Raw genomic sequence first — 22,007 nt, forward strand, 5'->3', positions numbered from 1 at the left:
ATAAATAAATAAATACTTTGCCTCTTAGTAAAATTTTGCAAACAGAATGGATGTCAGACTTACTTAAATATGGTCTGAAATAAAATAGAGAAAATTCATTTCTCATTTCTTCACTGCAGAAACTGGAAAACCAGCAGGGCTTTACTTTCACCAAATGCTATCAATTTTAGTAAACCTAATTTCAGCATGTCTATCTAAGTAGCGTTAAAACATTAAGATATACCAGGGAAAGATTCCATGAATAGATATATAAACTAAGTTCCCACTGGTATGTGTACTTCACTTCTAAAAACTAAATTGGCAAGTAGAATTGAAATTACATTGATTTATGTACCAGGGACACTTCCAACTGCTGAAGGAGTTTCATGATATCTTGGGTAGTAAATTATGTTTGATTAGAACCTAAATAGAGGCTTAGTAGAGACGTATATGCTTTTTGTTAATGAAAACAATCTATATTCTATATTCACTGATCAATCTTTTTTACCATCTATATTGTAATTTCATTTTTAAATTAGAGATTAAGAGGATAGAGAGATACTTTAAAAATAGTTCATAAATGCCTCATTTTTTCTTGCTTTTTTTGTCACTTGTCACTGCTGCTTGTTTCATCCTGCAGAGCTTATGCATTAAAATTTATCCTGCAAACAACTGGGCCTATAACTACTGTTTTGCATAACAAGAGCCTAATATAAATCAAAACACATTGCTGAGGGAGGGGAAAAGGTAGACAAAGGTACTGAAGAGACTAATGGCAATAGTGATTATTTGAATTCTAGAAACATGTCCAAAGCATTGCACAGTGAACTTCATGGAAAATCTTTCACTGACTTTTTTTTTGCACAGACACATGTGCCTAGCCCAGGGTTAGAGACAACATGATTTATTAAAAGAGTAAATGAATACATAATGCACTCTGAAAATCATTTAAGAGATATCAAGTAAAATTAAGTAAAGACAACTATCAATCATAAAGCTTTTTTTTTTTGTCAGCAGAAATATTTTTCTTCAGAACAGAATGGTGAAGAAAAATGGAGCCAGCTGATAAAGGCCCACACACAAGAAAATGTTCACTGAAACAGTTCTAAGGAAAAATAAACTGCTGACCCACATAGACAAAGAATTAATTACCCAGTGTGACATTACTTGAGCAAACCTCTGCTACACACAATTTTTGTTATTTTTTCAGTGTGGTAGTTCCAATAGAAGAGTTTGAGGGATCAATTTTGTCATGAACTCTGATTCAGAGCATTTTCCTGGGAGGATGAAAGAATGAACTACATCTTGCTACACCAAGCTGAGTTTTCTTGACACTTCCTATGGTCATGTAGGTAGCTCACTATAGCTTCCCAAGTCTCCAGTTTAATTTTAGTCTCCAGTTGTTTTAGTCACCAAGCCAAAACACAATCTCCTCTATGTAAGACTCTCTCTAGAGAAATTCCTCAAATTCTCTGTACATATGGGTGAAGAAGCTGATTCTTCTGTCCTAATTTATATCAGTAATTAAAATGCTTGATTTTGTTTATTAGACTTAGCACTTTTCCCACTTTGTCTTCTCCTTGCTCACACAAAATGCTCAAGGTATATTATTTGTGCCTTGCTCTCATTTAAAATTGCTCCATTTGGTGTGCAAGGATTAAAGTATGTGGATATTCTTAGTTCAGTCAGAGAGAAAAGAGAGAGAATTCTTCCAGGCCTAGCCTGGGACAGTTAAGAGAAGGAATGAAAACATTTATTATCTCTCTCTCTGTTCATGTTGTTTATAGATATGTTCTATCACAGTGTGCTATTCGTAGTGCACCAATGTTATGCAAGGTTTTCACTTTGAGACCAATCATATTTCACCTTAGTGATCCTGGCTATAAAGGAACACTACTTCCTGTAATAAAGATTATTCTTTACCTTCTGAAGCATAGAGTCTCTTCATTTGGTCCCTGCCTCAGCAGCGTCAAAAGTATAGCATGTTATGCAAATATTTAGACAGAAGAAATTCTTACATTCATGGAACCCTGATATGTGAATGATTTATGAAATTCACACTGCCAGTTGACTATTGTATCATGTTGTCACATTGATTAAGAGTAATAATACTGCCACAACAACAAAATTTGGTTTTTTTTGTTTTTTTTTTTTTTGGCTATGAACCACCCAGAAGGTAAAAAAAAAAAAAGTACTGAAAAACACTGGCAAATACTGAACATATTGATGACTTAGCAATTGCTTAGCAGCTGTCTAAGTGTGCTCTGCTTGAATAGAAGGTAATACTTGAACTGGTTTCATCAGGGGCAGTAACTGAGCACTTTAGAGAAGTTCCATCTGCATGTGGAAAAACACATACATAAAAGATTAATAATATATTATATGCTAGAATTGTCGTCTGCTATTCCATATTGTAAGATTGAGCTTTCAGTTGTAAAACTTAATATTTTAAACTGAAATTTTCCATACTGAGCTTTAGCCTTAGGATGACCCTTTTTTTTAAATTTAAGGAAAACAGCTCAGCTGTTTCCAAGAATGAGGTCGGTGACAAATATAAGGTCTTGTCCATGCATGAAAAGTCTAGTAATATTTTGCTTTTTTTACAAGTGCTCATTCATTGGAGGAGGGGCATGACATGCTATAAAATGACGGCTTGTGGACCAAGAGTATAATTTACTTGTTTTGAAAACTAGCAAACTTGTACACATTTCTGAAGTCTCTAAATCTTTGAATCATTGTCTTCTATATTTTCTTAGACTTATGAGAGGACTAAGAATTTTTCTGAAAGGTTAGGTTTGCATGAGGTATACCTCAATTGAGTGGTTTCTCAAAAAGTTGAGTCTCACATGCCTAAGCTCCATCTCCTTTTGCTAAATCTGTCTCACAGGGTTGGATTTTATGTAGCCAGAACTCAGGCAAAAAAAGGAGCAAGAAAACAACAGTTCTAATATGTAGGGACCAGAAAGTTAAACCAAGAAAAACAAGCAATATTATTACATTTCTCAAATTAAATTTATCCATAAAACATTGTAAACCGATGTTTCTCACAATCTGTTCTTGTAGTCGTATTTCTGGAGTGTTTTTATCTCTGGCTAGGTGGAGCTCAGTGTTGCTGAAACTCTACCTTGTTCTTCTTGTTGTACTTCAAGTAACCAGGAGCCAGAAATAGTTTTTGCAGGCACTATTTGAGCAAAAGGTGCATTTGTTAGGAATAGAAGAAACCAGGAGTGGGGAGGGATAGAAAGCAATTATTGACAAAAATCAAGAAAAGGAGAAACAGGACTCTGTGAGATGAAAGGGAAAATCAAAGACTGGAAGAAAAGTCTGATTACACATTTTTCTGGGGTTATGTGTAAAACACGAGGACCACTAACAGGGAGATGAAACTAGGACTTGACGAGGAAGAAGACTTCACTGGAAAAACAATGGAGATCGAGACTGTATAGATTGAAAAACAGTTGGACAGAAATCAGAAATAGAAGTGAGGCAGAGACAAGGAGAAATTGTGAATAAACAAGCTGGGATAGGTGAAATCTTTACTGGAAAAAAAAAAAAAGCTTGAATCACTAAAGTGAACTTTACTCTTCATCTTTGGATTTGAACTGAACTTTACTCTTAATCTTTGGATTTGAACTCTAGGCCTGAAAACTCACAATTCTATTGTTACACAGTGTCTATAAAAATGTGAAAGCAAAGTTTTGCATTCATTTCCAGCATTGGACATTCATTACACATTGGACATGACATTTCCTTACTCAGGTGAGACTTACATAGCCTGTTCAAGTGACAGTCATGCATGAGTGATGGACCCTAAGGATCTTACAGTCAAGGACTTGGAGAAAAGAAGGCTCAGGGAGGACCTTATTGCTGCCTGAATGGGGGTTGTATCCAGGTAGGGATTGGTGCTTTCTCCCAGGAAGCAAGGGACAGGATGAGAGGAGATGGCCTCTAGTTACACCAAGGGTGGTTTAGAATGGATATTAGGAAAAATGTCCTCTCTGAAAGGGTACAAGGCACAAGGAAGACCCTGCACATAAAAGTGATGAAATCACTGTTCCTGGAAGTGTTCAAATGGTGTGTGAATGTGGCACTTGGATACATGGTTTAGTGGTAAACACAAATAAATATTGGTTGTATAAAAAAGAAAACTGGAACAGCAATTATTAGCAGAAGCTGAAAGCCTGTTTAATAAATAAAGAAAGGAAAAGAAAGCATGGGTTCATGGCTAAAGCAATAATGATATTCTGGAGCACTGTTTCCCCTACCTATATTTTCACTGAATTAAAATGCAAATAAAACATTTTACAAGTAGTCATTAATTATCCAACTTCTCCTTGATGCTTGCACAATTATGTTAAGTGATATGTTGTCATATTTGCAACTGAACTTGTTCTTGAATATACAAGAAGGTATACTACAACAGTTGTAAGAACTAAGGTTCTTCACATTTCATTTAGGCATTCAGAATTAATAAATAACTCTGTGCAGAATAATTTTCTGACTCACCTGCTATTTCTACGTGGGGGATATTACTACTCCCTTACTTTTATGAATCATAGTGCTAAGAAAGGAATAGCTATGGAGTATTAAAATACTACCTCTGAAGGGTTCCATAACAAAGTCTGCCTGGAAACAAATTACTCCTTCACAAAAATGAAGGAAAGTGCAGTAGTGAAAAAAGAAAAAAAATCAGCTATTGATTAAGGGAGAGGTCATGTGGAAATCCCTAATCTGTGAAAGAGCAGTTCAGGATTTTCTCATAATGTTGCACACAAAAGCACAGAAAAAAAGGTATCCATTAAATTTTTCTAGACATCTTTTAATGCTGAACTTAGTGTTCTTCAATGCTAACAGTGCTAATATTGATGCATACATGTATTTTTGCATGGAAAGATCATTGTTAGCTAATACACACTAAAGAACCAACATCTCTCTGCTTAACTGGTTACCAGCAAGGTAACCAGTTGGTATCCTTAGCTGGATGCCAGCAAGGGAACCATGCCCTCATACATGTACATGTACCCCTATAATGAAGCATGCAGTTTATTTGCCTATCTGAATTTTGAAGCTCAGCATATTCCTTAAAATGATCTGCAAGATACTTTTTCCTTTACTTCAAATTGTGTCTCAAGGCCAAACCAAGGGAAGGACACTTGAGAGCGTGATAGATATAAGGTGGTCAAATGGCACACTATAAGCAATAATAAAAACACCTTATAAATAATTATATAAAAATAGTATACAGTTCTTTAAATTCCTCTTTCTGCACTACATACTTTTTTTCCCATATTACATATAGCTTGGACCAAACTGTTAGGGGCATGGACTCTATTTTTGCACTCGAACAATTCATTCATGGATCATCTATTAGCTGTGGCTTCTATGTACTGTTGTGATAACAAAAGCCAGTGCAGTCGGAGCTGTTTAGGTGACGACTGTAATTGTACTAAATGTCTCAATTTTTCAGAAAATATCTTGTACATATTTTTCTTCTTGAGATTCAAATGCTACGGAAACAGTGTCTTTTTCAGTATTTTCATGCTTCTTTTGGAGTCTGGGAAGAACAGGGAAGAGCCAAGGCAGTACAAAGAACAGCTCAAATGGATATCTGGAATGGTTACAGATATTTACATGACTAGGTGTGAAGTTATGGATTCTTCAAGACTCTCATGAGATTTTATTCTCTTCATAATGAATTTTGAAGATGTTTATCAACCTAGATCAATCATAATTTGAGGCTCAAAGTCTTAGACAAGATTCCATCATGACTTAGCACAACAAGTCTGCAATTTTGAGGAGGATTTATTGTATGTGTGTGTGCGCCAATGCAAACTTCAGATTAGGAACAACTAGATCTGAATTGAAAGGAACTCCAAGTAGACTTATCTTGTGGCTGCAATCTGAAGCTTCATATTCATAGCAATAGCGAACTGAAGTGTTAAATATAAGTATTACATATGGCCACTAGTACTGAAGTCTTGATTAAAGGTAGAGAAGAACTTCAACATTTTAGTGAAAAAAACCCACAAAAAAACAGTGAAAGTTCACAAGTATGAACAAGGTACACTAATTGCTTTTTTTTTTTTTTTCCTTAATTAATAATTGTGTGGGTAAAGAGTTTTACCAGAGTGTAATCTCATCATTCATTGTCAACAGAATCAATAAGTTTGGACATTGTTAATTTTATTTTGCAAGTATTATTGTGCTCTGGAAAGGCAGATTTAAAGGGATGAAGATATATATGTTAAAGAAGAGAGGAAGGGAAGAATGGGAAAGATAAATGAGATAAAGGGAGAGAAACGCTATAAAAAAAGAAGTTTAAGAAAACCCTAACAGTCATAGTTTATTGGTCCTGACTATTCAGCATCCCTTAACAGTAACAAGAAATAGCAGAAATAAGGATATAATTCAGACTTACCAGCCATAAAAAAAGCTGACAAATTTGGAGTAAGTGTTATTAAGTGCTACCAGCTTAATAGACATCCCAGAGAAAAGTAGATTGAAATACAGATACTGCAACTTTGAGCATTAGATCTGGATCTACATAATAAAGCAATTGCCTAAAAAAAGTTTGTTAATTTTTAATATGTGTTAAAACTAGCAAAAATGGAGCAAATGGAAATAATCATGTATCCAACAACTGAAACCTGAGCAAATGTAAATTTTTCAAGATGAAAGAGGTCAGTTTCACATTACCAAGGATGAGCACAAAAAGCAAGAAGACCTTACTGTGAAATGGATAACATTTGGAAAATTGTAGTGGCCATATGTGTTCCAGAGAGCTTTTCCTTCTGCCTCACTCAAATCAAATCTTTCTACGAGTCTCCTTTTTCAGTACCTAAGCACTTCATGACAAATTCACAAAAGAGAACTCAGAACAGTCAAATGCAAATTCAACTTCCTGAATTTGCTTTAAGAGCATATATATCAATTGAAGACACTTACACCAAAGTAGATTTTGAACCTGATTAAAATAGCAGCTTTTTTTTTTCTCTGATCTTTTAAGATCTGCTAAATATTCAGTTCTTGGGGTTTTTTTAGACTCAGTTTCCTCACACTGAAGAGCATTTTGATTAGCATATCACAGTATAATAAGCACCCTGAATTATGCTGTGAAATATGTCCTGTAGATTCTACAACTGCAGAATATACAACAGCATAGATGTCCATAATTCAGCAGGCTGAGCTTTGAGTGGACTACAGTGGTAATTTCTGAACCAAATCTACATGTACACTTTTAATTTGCATTTTACTTTGATGTTTCTGTTTTAATAATTTTCACATACTACACCTTGCTAAACATATCAGATTTACTTGATTCCTCAGTCAAACCATGAATTATTAAAGTATTGTCTGAAAAACTTTGCATATTTCTTGAAACTATCTTGAATTTAGGATATATTTAACCTATATCAAAAGAGAGTTCACTTGGTTTCCCAAAGAAGTTTCACATACTAGAGTTCTGTATCATCTGCATTTCAATGGACATGCATGCTAACAGGAATGCCACAACTGTGGAAAAATCTGTAGTTTTCTTTTATTTTCAAAAGGAATTACAAATCATTCCAAAAAAATCTGCTTAAAAATATTTATATGTATATAATTGGACCAGTTCAAACATCTTTTTAGATGCATTTGAAAGGCTGTATTTTAGATTTCAACTTCTAATAACAGAATTAAATATTGATTTTTCCATGTTTTTTTTCATAAGAAGCATTTCAGCAATGCAAAATTGATAATTTGGGGGGTGGGGGTTGGTTATTGAGATTTATTTGGGAAACTGACTTTGATAAAACACCATTTTCTGCCAGAAAAAAAAAAAAAAAAAAAAAAAAAAAAAAAAAAAAAAAAACAGGAAGAAACTTACTGACAGTTATAATTTTCTTACAAACTTTAAAAAAAATTTAGTTTTTAAAGCCTTCATCTATTAAAAATCTACAGGATGCTACTGCTACCCCATAAATTGTTTTGGATTGATATTGCAACAAATATTTTAATAGATGAGGTGGAAACTCCTGGAAACTGGAACAAAGTTGCTAAAATGCAGCTCATTCTTCCAAATAAGTACAGTGATTGATATCTCCTGTCACCAGCATCTACAGAACAAAGTAAATATGCAAGTTCTCTCATATACATCACAGGTTTTCTGCCAGGAGAATTTTGCTCTAAATATCTAATATGTGAGTAGCCTATCTACTAGTGTTTGAATTTATCCTTCTTTATTTTTTTTAAACTTAACTTCAGAGCAAATATGAGATTAGATTGAACTATGAGGGCAATGCCGTCTGTTTTCTGCTTTGGATTACTTGACACAGACTACTCATAACTAAGAGACAGAATGAGAGCAACAACCTCTTGGACCTCAAATTTGACATCCAAAACTGTGTTTTATAGTAATTACATACAAAGGGTACCTCTGGTTTTTTATTGCATTATATAATTATTGATGCAGCTGTACCACACAAAACCTATCACTCTCACTGACATGTTAGAAGGATAGGCTGGAGCTACTCAGTAGCCAGTGCACCTAAGAATCTGAAATGTCACAGTGAAGGAGAGTTCAAAGAGATGAAACTCTAAAACAAACATAAAATTGTTTGTTTTGTTTCATACTATGTAAGTTCACACAGAGTTCTCAATAGGATCAGGGAGGGAAATAACAGCAGGCCAGCTAGATTGTCTGGAAAGCAAGTACTGCCTTCGGCTCTGAATGTTAGATGGTATTTAATGTCAGCAATTTTATTGGGTGGAATGACATAATCTTGAAGTCTGAGACCAAGTCAGGTTAGTAGACCAGAATGAATATGTCAAGATGAAAGTTGCAAAATTCTTTATTCAGTTAATCTCTGAAACTCTTGAAAGGAGTCCTACAAAACAGAACTCACAAATTACCTTAATCGGGAAGGAAAGAAGGGGTGTGTCTGCTGTTTGCTGTTAGGTGTTTGCAACTTAATGCCATCAGCTCGATTTCAAAACCTATTCCCAACTGTATCTCATACAGCCATGAGATATATACAGCTCTTGCTAGATGCAGACTTAAATGTGAAAAAAAAAATCTGTAAAAGGATGCATGTTTTTTTAGATGACACAGAGTTTTCACTATTTGTTGCATCTTCCATATCTCAGAATAGAGACAGAACCCCCCCCAAGCAGAACTTTTCTTTCACTCTCTCAAAAGAACCCCAGTAAACAAGATACTCAACACTTCCAGATTTTTTATTCTCAAAAGAGAAACAGCTCTACAGGAAAATTTGGCAATTATATTTTATCTTTATACTAATTAAACCAGGTCTAACAACCCCAAGCCTTTAGAGAACTTGTGAATTACTGACATATTTGAAAAGGTATCATACTTAATTTTCAGTCCTGAATCCATTAATGCTTTGAAAAACTCCCTTGCACTTGTTTCTGGTGACAAACAGGGTGAATAGAAAAGAGCTTTGATCTTTTTTAAAGACTATGTTGGGTGCTCTACTTTTAAGAGTCTTGATCTCTGTTAGGAGAATTTCTGGAATTTAAAAATGGCAGAAGGGTACCCTAAGATATAACCTGTCAGCTAAATTCACAAGCTCAGTACCTACACTATTTAGGATCACAGTTTTCCAGCAACAGGATTGTTAATTGTTGGTAGTGCAGCAGAATTACAATGCCACTAAAGAACACAAATTTTGCAAAATACATACCTGTTTTACAGGAAAGATTATACAAAATATAACGTCAGATTTGAATACATCTGAGCTTTAACAGTTCTCCAGCAGACTATAATGCATCATAATCCAGAAAACAAAAAAAAAAAAACCAAAAAAAAAAAAAAAAAAAAACCAAAAAAAAAAAACCACAAAAATCTCAATTCATAAAAAACCTCTAAGGGGATCTGAAAGAGGTAAAAAATAGGGTAAAACTCAGATCTGCTTTCATTCCAGCTGGCATTTCTCCTACTATCTTTATTCTTAGGATTAAGTCTAAAAATAGCCACTAACATCTAACAGTACTCTAGACAAACATTCTAGTTACAAACTACCTTACTAGCATCTAAATTGTGACCAAAAACCTTAGGTGTGGCAAGCACATTTCTCTCTCTCTCAGGATTTTCCATAAAGGTGCACAGAGAGAAAGAAAGAGAAAACAGTTTCTATTTTTGCTCCTTGTTTTTCTCATGTGGAATGTGTTTAGAGAATTGTTTACCTGGGGTGATTGCTTGATTGGATTCCAGTGAGGATTGTTTGAGTCTGATGGCCAATCAGAGCCACCTGTGTCTGGACTCTCGACAGAGGGTCACGAGTTGAGTGAGTTAGAGAGATAGTTAGAACAAGTAGGTTTGTAGTTTGAATATCTTCCTTTATATAGTATATTAATGTATTTTAGCATAGTTATAATAAAGAAATCATTCAACCTTCTGAAATGGAGTTGGACATCATCATTTCTTCCCATTGGGTTTGCCTGCATTTACAGCACTTAGGAATGTTTGTCTTATCTACTAGTGTTTCCAATCCTGCCAGTTAAACTGCTTTACAAAATACATAACTGAATATGGAAGTTGAGGAAAACTATGAGTAGAAATTATGAGCTTTAAGATAACACATTTTTACCTTCCTACTGAGCACAGTTAAAGATAACCACAAGCAAACTGAGGCATGGTCACCTTTTCAGCCTCACTGGTCCAAATACTCAAATCAAGGGAAGGACACAATGTGGACCACTGAGACAGAGTAAAAATGAGTGCAAAAAAACCCCATAAACAACCAATTCAGTTATAATAGACCATTTCTAAAAATATACAGAGTTCAAGGGCTAAACTTTTGACATATGAACAAAGGATAAAATGAAAATGAACAGCTGGAAAATATATTTAAAATTTGCATATTTCTGTGTATTCCTCTCTTGGGCATCAGTTCAAATCCAATTAAATTCAATGTTAACACTAACAATTACCTCAATGGCTTTGGACAGGAATCTTATTGACTCCAGCTTGTTACACTGATATAAATATACAGCAACTGGACTCTAGCTAATGGAATCCCTTAAGGATTTTTGAAAGGCAAAGGGCTAAGTACCCTCAACATTCCTGAGAGTGGGTGCTTATCATTCCACACAGTACTGTCTCCCATCTTTGAGAACAAGAACAAAAGTTGGTTTGTTGTATTGTAAGTTCCAGCTTCTGCTGAACTGAGTTCCACATCTTGCAAGCCTTTTTTGTACTGGAGTCTGGCCTATGAAAGCAAACTGCTTAGCTATCTATTTTAGACTACAAGTTAAAAGAAAGGGAAAAAAAAAAAAAAAAAAATTGGTGGTGGGACAATACTGATTTATTGACTAGTAGTAGGCAACAGGTGTTAATGCTTAGCCACAATTCCCTGCTGTCAAAGAGCCACTCTGACAAAATAATCTGATTCTGAACCATTAGCCAACATGTCTTATTTGGACCAGTCAATAACTCTTACTGCCTGGGGTTCCCGGGGTCCATCTGACCCTGGCTGCCGTAGGTGTCCCGAATAGCACTGGGCTGATAAGCACAACCTGTCCAGCTCCCTCAGGCAATCTCCTAGCCGTGGGCAATCTTAGCAAGCAGCTCAGCTCTTAAGTGAGATCAGCTTTTTGGTGAATTCAGCTCTTTAGTGATTTCAGCTCTTTGCTTGCTAAGTGCCTCAGCAGACATGTAGGTATAGAGAGAAGAGAAGGCTGTATGAGGTTCCACAGTGGTGTCTTTATTGGCAGCTCTTGTGAAGGGTTTCAGTGACAGCTCTTCAACCAAACTGGACAGAAATGGGGTTTTATATAGGGTACAGAGGTGTTGGAAATTGTCCAATAGTAAGGGTCAAGGCAAATATGACCTATGGTCTTACAGAGAGATAACAAGGATCCGAATGTTGAAGAGGGGCTTCTTTGGTCCAGTCATCGTGACTAGGCATTTCTTACCTTAGGCAAGTGACTGCCAGGGAGGCCTTGCAGGGCGTCTGGCTGCTACAAGTAACTGTCACTAGGACATCAGTCCAGAACAAATGTTTATGTTTGGATTGAATGAATTGCAGGATATTAGATGGCAAAATAGTACAGTTTCTATCTTTGCATTTCCTTGGATACTGAAACAAAACAGTCTAACAAAGCAGTTAGAATTATGCTTGAATTTAATATGTTTTAGTTTTAGAAGCTGTGCTTTAGAAGGAATGCACAAGAATCTTCTCCAGGAATATTTGAGAAGGAATATTTCAAGGAGAATCCCACCTAGTGGTTCACATTGTTCTTAAACATTTAAGATGTTCTCAAATAATTTAACATGGATCCTTTTATACAGATGGTACAAAAACAACTGTATACTTCATATAGCTTTTCATTTGCTGCTTTTCGATGGTAGTAAGAAATTTATAGAGATCATGCAGTTCGTTCACCATTCCAGGAAGTATTTTCTGCCATTCAAGAAAAACAGAACACATTCTGTTGAAAGTCTTGGTAAGTCTCTTTGTACTTATTCACCATCTTGGTTTTATTCTTGCTTTTCTTTTGAATGTTCTGTGAAGCAACTCACTTGGCAATGAGCAAGAAGTCCTTAAACTAGACTTCATTACTGATTACAATCAGTAGCATTCAGTTAGCTGATGCATAACAAAGGTGTGCCACCTTGACCAAGCATCAACAGAAGACTATTTTCCCCAAGAACAAGAGCTCCCTGCACAAGGAGGCATATAAACTGTGCAACCCAGATTCAATACATAAATACAAGTTTGTTTCTCAAAAGCTAACCTTCTTGACAAAGTAAGGAACTTTTTGTAGAACAAATTTGTCGGCATGTCCTAATTTATCTTCACTAAAACCTTGTGCAGTCACTATGTAACCAGTGTTAAGCTGTCCCTGGACATATTTTTAAAAAATACTGGATGTGGCACTCAGTGCCATGGTTTAGTTTATGAGGAGATGTTAGGTTAAGTCATAGGTTGGACTTGATGATCTCAAAGGTCTTTTGTAACCTCATTCATTCTGTGATTCTGTGTTTCATGTTGTTGGACTTGGCCCATCTATCCAGCCTACCCAGGTCCCTTTGTAGAGCCCTCCTACCCTCCAACAGATTGGCACATGGCTCCCAGCTTGGTCTCATCTGCAAATTTACTGATGGTGGACTCAATCCCCTCATCCAGATCACCAGTGAAGATAGTAAACAGGACTGGCCCCAGTACCAACCCCTGGGGGCCCCCACTGGTGACTGGCTGCCAGCTGGATACAGCAATGTTCACCACCATTCTCTGGGCCTGGCCATCCAGCCAGTTCTTAACCCAGTGAAGGACACCTGTCTAAGCTGTGGGCTGCCAGCTTTTCCAGGAGTATGCTGTGGGAGACAGTGTCAAAGACCTTGCTGAAGTCCAAATCACAGCATCCACAGCCTTACCTGCATCCACAGGCGATCACCTGGTCATAAAAGGAGCTCAGGTTGGTCAGCATGACCTACCCCTCCTAAAACCATGATGGCTGGGTCTGATACCCTGGCCATCCTGTAGGTGCTGTGTGATGGCACTCAATCTGTTCCATAATCTAGGCAGGCACTGAGGTCAGGCTAACAGGCCTGTAGTTTCCTGAAACCTCCTTCTGGCCCTTCTTGTGGATGGGCATCATGTTGGCCAGCTTTCAATCATTTCACTGGGACCTCCCCAGTGAGGCAGGACTAATGTTAAATGATGGAGAGCAGCTTCACAAGCTCATCTGCCAGCTCCCTCATTACATTAGGATGGATTCCATCTGGTCCCATAGAATTCTGAGCATCTAAGTGTCTCAGCAGGCTCTGACTGCCTCCTCCTGCATAACAGGAGGACTATTCTGCTCCCTGACACCACCTCCCAACCCAGGAGGCCAGTTGCCCTGAGGATAACCTGTCTTTCTGTTGAAAATTAAGGTAAAGAAGATGTTCAGTACCTCTGCCTTTTCCTCATCTTTAGTTACTAAATTCCCTCCCGCATCTTATAAAGAACGGAAGTGGTCCTTGTCCTTCCTTTTGCCATTAATGTATTTATAAAAAATAATTTTTATTTTTCTTCATGGAAGAGGTCAGATTGAGTTCTAACTGGGCTTTTGCCTCTCTAATTTTTTTCCTACATGACCTAGCAACTTCCTTAAACATTTCCTGAGAAATCTGACCCTCATCCCAGAGGTGATGCACCTTCTTTTTTTTCTTAGGTCCTTCAAAAGCCCTTGCTTATCCAGGCTGTTCATTTTCTGTTGCATCCTGGGATTTGGTTTAGATTAGGGGTTCTTATTTGTGTTAGCTAGCTGAGTTCTATGTATCTTTGTACATCCCCTGTGTCTTCCCCCACACCGCGGTGTCTAGCCCCAGGCTGCCTGCCATTGGGATTTCCCCCCTGCCACTCCTGTGACCACTCTCCCATCCAGCCCCGGGAATCCCATGTCCGCCGCCCCATCCCCACGATCCCACTCAACCTGAAGCTCAGTGTCCACCCCTGCAGTATTTTGGTTGGTCACTGTCTCCACGTCATCACTGCAGCACCTGCACCGATTGGGTGGCGGTGCATCTGCCCTCCCTATCACATCCCCTATATCATCCCGCTCCCTCCCGGGTCCCAGCGCCATTTCCCCCACATGGAGTGGGAAGCACGGGTCACTACCCCCCACCGCAGCTCTCCGTGACAATAAAGCCTTCCCGCTTTCCTTCATGGGTGATCTGGACAATTCCTTCCCTCTTTGCCTTAGACCCTTGTGTTGGCGACAGAACCTGGCAGACCCCGACTGGCATGCCAGCAGCAGCGGCACGCGGGAGAGAAGCGGCGGACCCGAGCATCCAGGGGGAGGCAGCACCAAAGGGCACCGGAGCTGCTCCGGACCCTAGAGAAAGAGCATGACGCCGCAAGTGATGCCAAACAGTGGGGCCAGAGCCAGTGGAGTCGCCCCGCGCAGGTGGAGACTCACCACGAAGCACCGGGAGCCGTGCGGAGAGCTGTCGCTGCTGGCATGCAGCTGCGCCGCCGATCAACAGGCGCTGCCGCCGAGCCGAGCGTGTGCGGTCCGCGCGGAGCGCCGCCGTGCAGGCGCAGAGCTGCACTGGAACTGTGCTTTGTGTTCAACTGAAAAACGGGAGTGAAGACTCCCTAGAGTAGGTCAGTGAACTCTCCGCCACCCACAGGGAGGCACACAGTGCCCCCCGTGTGGGAGGGGAAGTGAAACTCTTCATGGCCACGAAGAGCCAAAGAAGAGAAGCTTCCTGGAACCAAGGGCCCTGGCGGCAGCTTTTTGTTTGCAGAGATCCTGGTTTGGTGAGTACTTGGCATTGGGGGGCTACCCGGGCTATACTCTCCTGCACTTGGGTGGGCTTTGCCATGCTTCTGAGGGTATGGAACACACAAGCGTGCAGCGTAAGCAGCGACCCCTGCGTCTTCCGCGTTTTTTGTTTTTTTTTCCGCTTTTTCTGCACCAGGGGTGAGGTTGTGTGGATAGAAGTAGCATGCTATCTGCCGACCAGAAGGAATTTTATACCCTACTTAAGGGAAATCTATTGGTGAAGGGCCCCTATCCCAAAAGTTTGGTTAAACAGTTTGTATGGTGGCTGTACTTTTCCTTCCCACGCGTAACCACGGGGGATGCTCACAAAAAAGAATTCTGGGAGTGGGTGGGAGCAAAATTGGCGGAGGGGATCGAGCACAAGGATCCCTCCATAAAAGATTCCTTTGCCACACTCCATTTGCGGATTTCGGAAGTGGTAAAAGCGGAATCCGCACGAGAAGCGAGCAGGGAGGGAAAAGAGACATTGTACAAAAATGTTGTTTCCCCTGAACGTGTTTCCCCATCTTCCTTTCCTACCCCTTCTTCCCCTAACCCAGGTCGGCAGGGGGGAGTCCTCCACCGCTCGAAGGCTCAGGGCGGCTCCACAAACATGGACTGTGCTCCTGGTTCCCCCAAGCTCCCCCGGCACCCCGCCGTAGCGAAATTGGCCACTTCACTGAGGCAACGACCCTAAACCCCTTTTCCAATCCCTTTTTCCCTGCTGAAAATCCCAGTTCTAGAGCTGCCCCATGCTGCTCTGCTTCTTTGAACGCCTTCCTTTGTCTCCCTGAGGAGGCCGAGGCTACATGCTCGATCTCTGTCTTCCCAAGATGGAGGGCAGCCACATGGCAGGGTCTCTTCTTCCCACAACCCCTTTCTGCCCTTTGTTCCCTGTATCCCCACCTTTCACCCAGCCCCCACCTGCCTCCCTGTGGGCGTGGGTATCACCCCCTCGGGAGGTCACGTTACTCCCTCACCCATTGTTCCCCCTCAAGTAGGCTTTCCCTCCAGTCCTTTGCATGTCCTCCCTGTTGAGTCATCGACCCCGCCCTTCCCCACTGGGGAGAGCTCTGCCATCTCCACCCTGCTGCCTGAGGGAGGCAGCCCCCATCCTGTTCCCCGCACCCTGTCCTCATCTTCCCATTGGTCCCAGAGATCCAGGTGTGAGGGAAGAGGGGGGAGGGAGGAGCGGGGACCCCTACTCCCATCTTCCCATCGGTCCCAGAGAGCTGGGTGGGACAGAAGAGGAGGGTGGGGGGACAGGAACCCCTACCTCCAAGTTCCCATGGGCCTCAGACGTCTGGGCGGGAGGGAAAAGGAGGGGGGGGGTGGAATTGGAGCCCCTGCCTCCACATTCCCATGGTTCCCGGAGACCTGGGAGGGAGGGAAGAGGAGGGAGGGGGGAGCAAGAGCCCCCGACTCTGCATTCCCATGGTTCCTGGAGACCCGGGAGGGAGGGAAGCAGGGGGAGGGGGAAGCTAAGGCAGGTTTCTGAGTATTTTCCAGATTCTGTGGAACGGGTCGAGCTGGCAGCTGAGAGGCATGTGGAGGGATTGGAAGTCCAGGACAAGTTTGTCCCAGAAGCAGCATCCATGAACACTGACACACGGCCTGAGATCCCTAAAAGGCCCAGAAGCCACATGGTTGCCTTGGATGCTGTGCCTCCAAAGAACGCTGGTACGAAGCAGCCTCCAGCAAGACGCCAGTGCTTCCACTGCGATCAGAAGGGACATTTTGTTATCCAATGCCCATTTTTGGGGAGGGCACCCCCAGGGACAGTGGGAGGGGGGAGAGGGGGGGAGGGAGACCCCATTCCCCCAAAAAAATGAAAAAACAACGTGCATATGCCTCATGTGAAGATAAAAATAAGGCAGGCCACAGCACCTTAAGGGGAGCTGTGATTTATCAAGTAATTGTGCAGGTGGTAGTTCAAGACATCAGGGTGCCTGTGAGTATGGCAGATGTCCCCACCAATCCGGGGGTTGCATCAAACCACAGGCGATGCAAAAAGAAAAAGGACCCTACAATATCCTTAAAAAATGCTTTTCCCCAAAGCCCCAGAAAAACCTTCCAGCCGCCCCAGCCTGTGTGTGTCCCAAGTCCCCATGTTTGTAATAAAGTTGTCCCAGTTCCCCTATCCCCAAACACCCCGGGAGGAACCACCCCCAGCATCATCGCAGCAGGTCCTCTCCATCTGCAAAGGGCAGCCATCGCAGTAGCAGAGGAAAACACCAGGGGCAGAAGAAGCTGAGAGAAGAGGCCACTACATGAAGATCGAAGTCAAAGCAACTGTCCTTTTCATATGTTTTAAAGCGGGGAATTGTTGCATCCTAGTATTGGGTTTAGATTAGGGGTTCTTATTTGTGTTAGCTAGCCGAGTTCTGCGTATCCTTGTACATCCCCCGTGTCTTCCCCCACTCTGTGGTGTCTAGCCCCAGGCTGCCTGCCGTTGGGTTTTCCCCCCTGCCACTCCTGTGACCACTCCCCCGTCCGGCCCCGGGAATCCCGTGTCCTCCGCCCCATCCCCACGATCCGACTCAACCCGAAGCTCAGTGTCCGCTGCTGTGGTATTTTGGTTGGTCACTGTCTCCACGTCATCACTGCAGCACCCGCACCGATTGGGTGGCGGTGCATCTGCCCTCCCTATCACATCCCCTATATCATCCCGCTCCCTCCCGGGTCCCAGCGCCATTTCCCCCACATGGAGTGGGAAGCGCGGGTCACTACCCCCCACCGCAGCTCTCCGTGACAATAAAGCCTTCCCGCTTTCCTTCATGGGTGATCTGGACAATTCCTTCCCTCTTTGCCTTAGACCCTTGTGCGGGCGTCAGAAGCTGGCAGACCCCAACTGGCATGCCAGCAGCAGTGGCACACGGGAGAGAAGCGGCAGACCCGAGCGTCCGGGGGGAGGTGGCGCCGAAGTGCACCAGAACTGCTCCGGACCCAGGAGAAAGAGTGCGACACTGCAATTTTCCTCATCAGCTCATCTTTCAGCGCATAGGGAAAGCATGTTCCTATGCCTTCAAGGTTACTATTTTGAAGCATGCCCATCCTTCCTGGATTCCGTTGTTTCTAAGGGCTGCTTCCAAGGTACTCTCAAAATAAATCTCTTAAACAGGTCAAAGTCTGCCCTCCAGAAGTACAGTGTCGAAGCTTTATTGATGCCCCTCCTTGTTTCACCAAAGATTGAAAACTCTATAATTTCATGGTCACTGTGCCCCAGATGACTTCCAATGACTACATCTCCGACCAGCCCATCTCTGTTTGCAAATAACAGGTCTAGCATTGTTCTTCCCCTGGTAGGCTCACGCAACAGCTGTAACAAGAAGATGTCTTCCATACACTCTTAAGAACCACCTAGACAGCTTCTTCTCTGCTGTGTTTAGTTCCCAGCAGATATCTGGCAGATTAAAGTCACCTACAATAGCAAGGGCTGGCAATCTTGAAACATCCTCCAGTTGCTTTCAAGATAAGTCATCCACCTCCTCAGCCTGATTGGGCAGTCTATGACAGACTCCCACCAGGATGTCAGCCTTGTTGGCCTTCCCCTTGATTCTTACCCATGGGAACTCAGCCTTATCATCATTAATCTCAATTTCCATGGCATCAAGAGCCTCCCTAATATAGACACACCTCCACCTCTTCTCCCTCTCCTGTCTCTCCTGAAGAGCATTTAGTCATCCATTGCAGCACTCCAGTCCTGCGAGTCATCCTACCACCATTTCCATGATGGCGACTACATGATAGCTTTCTTGCTGTACCATGGCTTCCAAGCTCCTCTTGTTTGTTACTCATGCTGCATGCATTAGTATACGTGCACCTCAGCTGGGCTGCTAATTTCACTCTTGACTCTGGCTTACTACCGTTTGGCTTGTTTCTGAAGAGCATAGTTGCATCACCTTCCACCTTCTAACTTAGTTTAAATCTCTGTCAGTGAGTCCTGCTAATTCATGGGCTAGAATCCTTTTGCCCTTGATAGATAGATAGATGGAGCCCATCTGGCTCCAGCAGGCCTGGTGCTGTAAAAGTTACTCCATGATCAAAGAACCCAAATGTTCACAACCAACATACAGATATTTCCATTTGAAATTACAAATGAGAATGACACATCCATTCATACTCCACTTGAGGTGTATGGAGTATGCAGGAGCACCTCAGTATGGATCATGACAACATACCACTGACTAACTGGGTAAACAATTCAGTGCTAGTTTTTGTTCCAGTGGAGATAATATCCCATTGTCATTATAATAATATGTGGGAATCCAGGGCATCCCTCTCTGTCTGCCCTGGAAGTCTGGGACCCTGTCAGGGGGTCAGAAACCCCCCTGTACAGAGCCCTGAGAGACACTGTTTCTGATCTCTATCCATGGAAAAGAGTTTTCAATCTTACAGGATGAATTACAAGCTCTGAGTGTTTGATATAAGTAGTAATTACTGCAGCATGGGTGCAAAAGTAGAATTTTAGGATTCTAGATAAGGGGTTCAAAGGAGGCAAGATGAAGGAAACTGGGTGTGCCTTGTCCTTTTTCTTCTTCTTCATGCCCTCCATGTTTCACTGTGGTGTTGGCATTTTTCTGTTGGTTTAGGCTGGGGACACACTGTTCAACATGGGTGATAGATATTGGCACGTTATTGTAAATATAGCACACATAGTTTCTAGTATATAATGTTTGTAACATCCCACTGAGAGGCAGAGCCCTGCACGCTGTCCTGCAAGACAGACATGCTGCAGGTCAGAGAGAAAATATTTTAGATAAGAAGAAATAAACAACCTTGATAACCAGCACAGAGAAATTACGACTCCTTCTTTGGCAGCGGGGCCGAAAGAGACTTTCTACAATCTTGGGAGCATTTAAATATCACAGATCCCAACAATAATATAGTGCTGTGAGTTTAAATATCTCAAGGTCTTGTTTTCAAGAAAAATAATAGCTTACAGCTATTTAGTCCATCTAGAGATTACCTGGCAGACCTCAGCATGGGACTGAATGGAATTCACAGGAGCAAGGTAATTCATAGGAGCAAGGTAATTAGAGATGTGAAAGACCTATTAGATCACTGGGTTCATTCCTTGCAATTGCCTCATAGAAGTGGCATTGACTTCCAATATACGTTGGATTACAATTACCAAGAGACAAAGAAAAAAATTAACAGTATATCTTTTCCTGGAAAGTGGTAAAAGCTCAGTGCATCTGCTAGAAAGTGAGTCTACATCTAAGGACTAGAAATGATCTTTTACAGAAGCTGTACGTGCTCACCTAAAAAAAAATCAGTGCGCATGATGGAAAATAAGAAGTCCATGATTAAAGAATTGTAAGGAGTTTTGTATAACAGTATTTTCATAGAGCAGGAAGACAGACGGGGCAACCAGAAGGAGTTGCCCACAGCCTTCAAGCCGCAAAGAGTGGCATTCACAGTGCCATAGGGCAACCAGGAGGAGCTGCCTGCAGCCTTTGAGCTGCAAAGAGCGGCATTCACAGCACCGCGGGGCAACCAGGAGGAGTTGCCTGCAGCCTTCGAGCTGCAAAGAGTGGCATTAACAATGCCGTGTGGCAACCAGGAGGAGTTGCCTGCAGCCTTTGAGCTGCAAAGAATGGCGTGATTGGTCCGGACCCCCCTTTATTTTTTCTTTTTTTTTTTTTTGTAAGTGAAAGATACCACCAGCATGGGAGCATGGGCTTCAACACCAGAGGACCCCCTCCTGAAGGTATGGATGCCCATTCTAAAGAATAGATTTGAAAAATATGAGGAATGGGCTTTATTAGCCCTAATAATGTGGTGTGAGAGCCACGGACTGGACATGTCGGAAGGGGCCACCCTAGATTTAAAAACTTGGGAGTGGGCTGGCCTACATATCCTCACAGCTGCCTCTACAGGAGATGAGTCTGCCATTTCTGTTATCAAACCTTGGAGAATTGTCATGAACATGATAAAACTGTTGCAGAGTGAGCGGGTCGTGAGGATGGCAGAGGGATCACAGCTGGCACCATCCGCTGAGGTGAACAGTGAAAGCAGGGCACCAAGGGAGGCAGCGGGGTGGGCAGATGCTGTGCCAGGTGTGAGAAAGAAAAGGATGGGTGCAGAAAGTAGAATGTGCTGGAAGGCCTATGGGTGGAGCCATGGAGCCTCCCCAGGCGAGGGTGACCTAACCGGGGAGCACCCTGACACCCCCCGGGACCAGAATTTGTCAGTGGGTCGCCCCATCCATAGGGCCATCAGTGGAATCACCCCAAGTGGCCATACTGTGTTAAATGGTCACTCTATAGCCCCTCCATGCCCTGCTGCAGCTGCCAAGACCTATGAAACAGCTGGCCGTCCTCCCACTCAGCGCGCTACTGCCCCTTGTTCTGCCGTTCTGGCAGAAACCTCCATAACCACCCAAGACCAGCACACATTGTCAATAGGGCACACTGCCGCTGATCCAGAGGACAGAGAGACCCTGAGCGCACCAGAACTGCTTCCTCCTGAGACCGATTGGACCAGGTCCAAGACCACACCCTCAAGCCCCCTTCTGCAGGGCATGCCTGCGTTTTCTGCCCAGCCTCCAAGGGGTGGGGGTATACCTGCCTATCACCACAACATGAGGGTGAGTCCAAGAAATGCGCCTCCAGGAGTTCCCAGAGACACCATACATGGAAGCGGTGCTGCTGTCCCAGTTGTCACAGTGCTGCCAGACCTAGAGTTTTCTCTAAATTATACACCAGCTAACAACTCAATATACACCAGAGAAGATGCCTGTGCCCCTGCTGAGCCAGTGTGGTGTAGAA

The sequence above is a fragment of the Vidua macroura genome, chromosome 1 (assembly GCF_024509145.1).
Source record: "Vidua macroura isolate BioBank_ID:100142 chromosome 1, ASM2450914v1, whole genome shotgun sequence".
Lineage (NCBI taxonomy): Eukaryota > Metazoa > Chordata > Aves > Passeriformes > Viduidae > Vidua > Vidua macroura.